Genomic DNA, 6,000 nt, shown 5'->3' on the forward strand with positions numbered 1-6,000 from the left:
TATACAATTTGTCATAAAATTTTAGAACTGAGCCTTGTACTGTGTGTAAATTTTTCCTGGATGGGAAGTTGTTCTGTTTGTTTCTGTACTTTCAACATCTAGCAAAGAGTAAACTAATTGAATTAGGCCCATCTAGCCCCCACTTTGCCCTTGCATCCATAATGTCTCTCTGTGGTACCATAAGAGACAGAAAATCTCCCCTTCCCTTTATCCAACCTAGATTCTCTGCAAACGCCTCGTGCTAACAAGGACTTTGTCCTTTGTGCATTGTGGACCTGTGCATTTGCCTCTGAGAGACAAGCACTGACTGTTTGCAGGATCTGAGTTGAAACGACGACTTTGGTTTCAGACAATTTGGGGGCGGCACACAAAACTCTATGTGCCTCGTGGGAGCCAGGTAGACAAGGCTCTAGGCCTCTTTATAAGCCCATAAAGGACTCCTTTCCACAGGGTAGCCAATCTCCTGACTGATTTTTCCCTCTTCAGAAGAAAATTGAATACATCGATTTAAAAATACTTTTTCAAAGAAAACGATTCATGATTTTCTTGCACCTCAAGAGTACCACAAAAACGCAGTTAACTCAGCTTCTCAATTCTCTAACCAAGAAGCAGAGAGAATGTTTGGGTCAAAGCTAAATATTATTCTTTCATTGAAGGAAACACAAAGATGGTCCAAGATAAATTCTGTGAGCAACTCAGAGCCCCCTGCAAGAGATCACTGTACCCTGCATGTGCAAACATTGACATGATTGTCACTTGTGTTAGTTGGAGCCATGCCACCAAGGTGGTTATTAAGAATAAGTAGGGCAAATAAAGCATACAGATAAAAGATATTATGAAGTAACAATACTTTTATTTCTCTTTTCCTTTCCTCTAGTGTCGGAGTAGAATGCTTTATCTTCGTTACTTCCATCAATATTCTTCATTTCTGTGATGATTTTTATCGTGTGATCTATTCTTGCTATCAAGTTTTAGGATCTTAACTGTGATCATGAATTCCTATACCATGAAAAACGCATCTTTGTTTCTTATGTGATCTCTGGGGCTTTGGGACTGCATACTCATCAGTAACTATTCTAGACATTCTTGTTATATTTATGATTATACAAATTGCATGCATGTAAAACTGTACTAATATATTCCATATATTATAAAATATTACAAAAGTAAATTGTAAAAGGATGAGATAGAATAATTATAAATAAGGCTCTACTATTTAATATGTCTCCTAATAAACTGCCCATTCCCCTTTGGGATTTAAGCATCCTGCTTTCAATCACAGGCCTAGTAAAACATCTAGCATTGTAAACCTCAGAGGAAAGCCCCTTAAAAGGTTTAAAACTGGCTGTTGCTGCCTCGAATTGTAACCTGCAATACTCCCCTAACACCTTTCATTTGTATAAGTGAATTTGTAAGATATTTTCTGTTATGGATGGAATTGTTGTGTCCCCCCCAAATTCATATGTTAAAGCCCTAGCCCCACTGTGGCTATCTTTGGAGACAGGGTCTCTAAGGAAGTAGTTAAGGTTAAATGAGTTATAAGGGTGGGGCTCTGATCCAAATGGATCAGATAGGTTTAGTGTTCTTATAGAGAAGGATTCAAGAAAGCTCTCTCTCTCTTAAGTGTGAGCAAAAGTGAAAGACCAGGTGAGCACACACCAAGATCCGGTCATCTACAAGCCAAGTAGAAATTTCTCAGAAATCAACCCTGCCAGACCTGGATCTGAGAATTCCAGTCTTTGGAGCCGTAAGGAAATAAATTTCTGTTGTTCAAGCCACCAAGTCTGTGGAATTTTGTCATGGCAGCCCAAGCAGACAAATAACATGCTCAGAAAACTCATGAGATTATTCTTGTATCCTGAACTTTATACTCACACAGACATATATTATACACACACGCACACACACACTCACACACACATATGTATATATATAGCTCTATCTATCTATCTATATATCTAGAAGGAGAATTTGTTAAAATAATTATGGATAGTAGAAGACAATGAATAAAATTCAGATAATATACCCTGTTCAATTGCACATTTCTTGAAGGCCTGACTCAATGTATTATTTCCTTTGTAGTTCTTACAGAATATGTAGTATGGAGCTTTGTATACAGTAGGTGTTTAATAAATAAATTAAGAATGTGAATTACTATGCACCATATTTATGGAGTTGAAGTTTTTATTCTATCAAACTAATCCAAATTATATTAATGAGTTTTTATAGCGTATGAAACAATGAAATGTTATATGAGTTTTGAATGGTTTTAAAATTTAAAAGTCCACTAGTTTCTTTCATCTTCTAGATTGCTTGCTAAATTTGACACAATAGGAAAGACTTACTTCAGACAATTAGAAAAGCAAAAAAACAACAATACAAAATTATCTTACCAGCAACCATATTAAATAGTTCTTAATGTTTTCATTCTGTGTGACCTAAATGCCAGCATATGGAATGCATTCTGATTGTGTTTGTATATGTCATATTCTTAAACTTTGTCTCTGGGAACTCTTTGGCTGAAGGCCAGATTTGAGTCTTGGATGGAAGGTCAGGTCCTGGGTGTGCAACTCAGGGTAGAGCATTAATTCCAGATACCCAAGCCAACACTCATGGGGATCTGTCTTCAGGGACCCCTGAGTTGTACAAATCAGTTGCAGCTGGAAGCGTGAAACTGGGTCCTTGGAATAAATGAAGTAAGTGATTTTCTATGTCCTGAAGTTATCTGGACAAAATCACTTTCTTATGCATTCATTTGTATTCTAGCCAGAAAGAAATCATCAGTGAAGATAAGCATGAGAAAGTCTCTTTCAGATGTTTATGTCTCTCTCTCTCTCTTTTTTTTCCCCACAGTAGTGTTTCTTCAAATGAAAGCATAGAGGGGATTCCAATATGTAAAACAGATAATGTGGAATGAGGGTGGGGGCACCCCAGGATTCCAATTTCTAATTTCAAAATCTATGGACTCCTAGTCAGCAGTGGGTCTGACCGCTGGAGAGTCTGATCAGAAGATCTGGGTGGGGTCTGGGAGCCTAGAGGCTGTGCCGCGTGCCACCATCTCATAATCTGTCATCCTTAACAGTGATGCTCAGCAGAGCCCAGTGTGAAAACTACCATCAAGACGATCCAAAGTGAGCCAAACTCTTTGAATTACTCATAAAAAGACAGAGGCCCAAGATTCTCGATTCACTTTAGTTGATGTTCCCATCATTTCCCAAGCCCACCAATCCTGAGGCAGCAACCAAATTTGAGCAAGCTGGTGGAGAGAATTTTCAGAACTTGTTTACTTTAAAGCAGCAACAATGATAGATGCAGAGACTAAAATTCCAACACTCATTTCCCAAATTATCTCAAAAGAAGGAAGTGGAACAACATTTAGATCATGTGGAACTGCTAAGGACACCAGCTGAAAACCTAAAAATAGCTGATCATGTTCCAAGCCTGATCAAGGAATTCCTTTCCGACATTTGACTTCAGTGGATTGCCATGAATGCACAGCTGCCTGGGTAATGCAAAACTGCCACACAGTACGGAAACAAAGGGTCTTAGATTTTAGAAACATGGATCATTAGTGACCTTACATTGGGCTGGCTATTTTCTTGTCTAAAACAAACAAACAAACAAAACGACATTGGCGAAATCCGTATGACTAGAATAGGGGAGCTGTGCGGAGCAGAAATGCCTTCCTGTTTCCGTTTTGGGCGCGGTTATACATCACATTTGGGTGCCCACCTGCCTCTCTGATTAGACAGGAAAAAAATTACAGGGCAGGAACAAGCATACGTGTCTTTCTTTATCCAGATTCAATCACAATGTTTTTTATGGCGCTGGATGATACTTGGTGACTGTCTGGGCAGGAAAAGGCTGGGGAGGTGGTTCCAAGATCCATTTTCTTTCAGAAGAAGTCACGAGCACATTTATGTGTCGACAGAAGTTGCAGAATCACAGCTTTATAAACATAACACCTGGGACTACATATTGGCTAATAACACCAACAATGAAAAACAACTAAACTGTGGTAAATTACATTTGGTATTTCTCTAGGACCTAAAATCTCAGAGAACCTGATAACCCACATAAAGAGATATTATATAACTTGCTTTTTTAAAAATAAAGATAGTAGAAAATTTCAGTCTAAAATCCACAAAGCCCTTCAACTCTTAGATGGAACATCTGGATAAGAAAGATGATTACAAGTATTAATCTAGTTTTTAAGTGAGAATACTAGAACTTTAATATTAAAATAAGCATTAACCTGTATTTTAATGCAACTGCCATTTCTCAAAATATTTTTGGAGTCCTATTTTGTGACTTGCCTTTAAAGTCTGGTTAGGAGCCACATGAGAAAAACTGTTTTATTACAATTTATATTTTTTAACCTTTTAAAACTCATACATCTTTTTAAAATGTGAAAACATTTTTAAAAAGACCCTCAGCTCTTCCTTATCTTAAATCTCATATCACTGATCGCATCATCCAAGAAAGTTTAAATTTAAACTTGAATTTAATTTACTTTTTGTTGTTTATTTAATAAAACCAAGACTTTTTTTTCTATTTTACATCTGTGAATGCATTTTCAACATACATTGCCAACACATCATTACTTCTTACTAACTATGACTGCATTGTATTTTAGGAAAAGCTTTTTTTCTAATAAAAAAAATTAATGCTCAACTTGATTATTCTCTTCACTCAACATCCTGTCTCTGAGTGAGGCCCTTTTTCAAAAACCAAATCCTTTTTAAATAGAGAGAGTTTGCCACCATAAAATAAGAGATGTCACAAACTTTGAGGGTAGTTTCAGATGGATTCTTAGACTTTTTATATTGATATTCAGAAAAGGAGAATATTCGTGTGCTCAAAATCTAATAGGTTGATTAAGAAAATTAATCTTAATAGCCATATCTGCTACTTACAGTTTTGAAATGTAGGGATTGTTCTTACAGTACAGGTCATTATAGATTAGAAACCACAATATAGAGAGCAAAGTCTGATCCCCAGTTTGTTAGTCATATAGTGTATTAATCTAGGACCTTGAAAGACAGGCAGTGAGAGAAGACATTTATATTTATATAACATAAATCCATAAGCAAGAGTTAAATGTTATTATAGAAACAAGGGTGTGTATGTGTATGGTTTGGGAGGTGTATGTGTGTGTGCGGGGGTGGCGGTGATGAGTTGAGAAAAGCATAGGTTCAAACTTACTTCAAAGACATTTTTGAAGACTGACCACTTCCAAATAAACAATAGGAAGAATTTGACTGATCAAAGAAAGAAGTTTGTAAACTACCTCTGCGATTAATGCAGCTTGGATATTTGTTCTCACTTACTAAAAATCTGTATCCTATCAAAGTCCTGCTTAAAATATTCGAAGTTTGAACAGGCATGAGTAATTATAAGATATAACTTTTTAGTGAAAGGAAAATCATAAATGTGATATTCACATGAGAAACAAAACTACACCTGTCTTGTCTTAAGATGATGATGATGGTCATGGTCAGGACGGTGGTAAGAAGACAACGATGATGATGGTGTTGGTGGTATTGGTGGTGTTGATAGTAACTGGGGTGATGATGGTTATGTTGCTATTTCTGCTGGTGGTGATTGTGGTGGTTGAATTTTTGTTGGTGGGCGTGATCCTTAAAATTATTTTGTAACTTTTTCTTAATTGGCTTTACAGAAGTGAACAATATGCTTCCCTAAAGTTTCATATTATCTCAGAAGCACAGATAATGAGTTGCTTATGTTTAGAGAGAGTAGAAGAAAATGAACCATGTATCTCGTCAGAATTAATATTTTTATTCTATAGTGAACCTGGGACCAGAGCCTTAACTTCCAAACATGTCATTCCAGCTTTATAAACTCACTGCGACATTCAGTGGTATATTTATGCTTTGTTTTTCCTCTAATAAAATCACAGAAATATTCACTTTGAAGTGCTACTGTGCATTTCTCATGAAATACACTTTTTATCAGCACCAGCACTAATAGGAGGTTCCT

Source organism: Pteropus medius, unplaced genomic scaffold (genome assembly GCF_902729225.1).
Source record: "Pteropus medius unplaced genomic scaffold, Ma_sr-lr_union100, whole genome shotgun sequence".
NCBI classification, from domain to species: Eukaryota; Metazoa; Chordata; class Mammalia; order Chiroptera; family Pteropodidae; genus Pteropus; species Pteropus medius.